Here is a 1,657-nt window from a genome sequence, read left to right as displayed (position 1 = left end):
TGCGTTCGCTCTCTCTCTCTCCTCGTCCTCCCGGCCTCGGTGGCGGCAGAGACCCTGCCTCTGTTGTCCGTGGTGCGCGTCGGCACGGTTGGGCTCCGGCGTCGGACGAGCTGACGCGCTTCGCCTCGCGAGCGCCCTGACCACGTTGGCCGCGTGAAAACCTTTCTTTGGTCATTGTGATTGTTCGACTGAAATCCGAAGGGCCGTGCCAGGCTGGGGCTCTCCCACCCCCCACACCCCATTGGGGAGGGCGGGGGAGCGTTCGCACGTTCCGGGTTCGACCCCTCGCGCGAGGGACGGACCGAAAACCTGAGACAACTCTTAGCGGTGGATCACTCGGCTCGTGCGTCGATGAAGAACGCAGCTAGCTGCGAGAATTAATGTGAATTGCAGGACACATTGATCATCGACACTTTGAACGCACTTTGCGGCCCCGGGTTCCTCCCGGGGCTACGCCTGTCTGAGGGTCGCTTGACAATCAATCGCACTCGCCTTTGCCGGCGGGAGCGCGGCTGGGGTTTTGTCGCAGAGGTTCCTTTGCTCCTCTTCGTCCCCCTAAGTGCAGACCTGGAGTTTACTCCGCCTTTGGGAGAGTTCGACCTCTGTCCCTCCATTTAATCGCGATGGGGGGCAGTCCGGCGTGGGCCTCCGGGCGCGCCGGCACTGGTCTCGGCCAGCCTCTGCTTTTCCCAGGACGGCTGTCAGTGGGTTGCAAACGAACGACTGCGTCAGTGCTGGGACTGCTTGCTGCCGGGCCGTTAGCCTCCGAATGGATCGTGGAGGGCAGAGTTGACTCTCTGTGGAGTGTGCAGAGCAGAGATGGGAACGATGCCTGGTGAATCGGCATAGAGAGAGAGAGACTCGGTGTGGCATGTCGGTGGACGCAAACCGTGTGGTTCGGTCTCGATGGCTGTTGCCAGTGGTCGACGTGGTTTAGTGGTTCTGGACGAGGAGGAGGAGGAGGAGAGCTTGACGTAGTTGACTGTGGGCTTGCCGTGCTGCCTCGCTGGCTTTGCGTGCCCTCATTCGGTGTTTGTGCAGTTTTGCCATGGAGTCCCTGCGGTGCTGCGTGTTGTGCTGGAGCCCTGTCTCCTTCCACACGCATGCCTCCCGCTGTGCCTCCGGCAAGCTCGCCTACATCTGAGGGTGCACCTAGTCAGTGCCGCACGGTCCTGTCCCCCTGGTCTCTGCTGCCTGCTTTTCGAACCAACTCCCCCACCCCGGTTGCACGTGCTCCAAACTCTTGCCACGCCTTCTAGCTGCTGCTAGTCTCGGGTCCTTTCCACGCTTGCTTCCCGTGGGCTGCTCGCTTTTCTCTCCTGCCCTCGTGCAGTTCAAACCAGCACCGCGCCCACGCTCTTTGTCTTCGGCACCTCCCTTATCGGCACTCCGGAACAGTTATGAGCCGAGCCCGGTCGCAAGCCCGACGTCGACACGCGTGCACATCCGCTCGTTACTAACCCCTGGCCTGGTGAGCGCCCCCCCCCCCGAGGGTTGAGTACGAGGTGCCGTTGTCAGTAAGTTGCGAGATATACCGGCCGGCCTGGAGCTTTTGGTGCTGCGTTTAAGTCTGGGCGGGGGCCATCCGATGTTGAGAAACGCACGCACGCGATCGCTCACCATTCTGCCTACGACCTCAGATCAGACGTGACAACCC

General features: G+C 61.7%; 2 non-coding genes across 2 annotated transcripts in view; both read left to right on the top strand.

Annotated features, from left to right (window-relative positions):
• The first annotated feature begins 316 nt into the window (after positions 1–316).
• LOC137361354 (5.8S ribosomal RNA) lies at positions 317–470 on the top strand. Its single transcript, XR_010972166.1, has one exon. It is a non-coding gene; the product is annotated as a 5.8S ribosomal RNA (ribosomal RNA).
• Positions 471–1,631: 1,161 nt separating this feature from the next.
• LOC137361350 (28S ribosomal RNA) overlaps positions 1,632–1,657 on the top strand; it is a 3,765-nt gene continuing 3,739 nt past the window's right edge. Inside the window, exon 1 of the ribosomal RNA XR_010972164.1 lies at positions 1,632–1,657. This exon is cut by the window's right edge and continues 3,739 nt beyond it. This is a non-coding gene — a ribosomal RNA (28S ribosomal RNA).

This window comes from Heterodontus francisci, unplaced genomic scaffold (assembly GCF_036365525.1).
Source record: "Heterodontus francisci isolate sHetFra1 unplaced genomic scaffold, sHetFra1.hap1 HAP1_SCAFFOLD_2063, whole genome shotgun sequence".
In the NCBI taxonomy this organism is placed as follows: domain Eukaryota; kingdom Metazoa; phylum Chordata; class Chondrichthyes; order Heterodontiformes; family Heterodontidae; genus Heterodontus; species Heterodontus francisci.
Note: the sequence above shows the minus strand (reverse complement) of the source record. Positions and strands in the feature narration are given on the sequence as shown.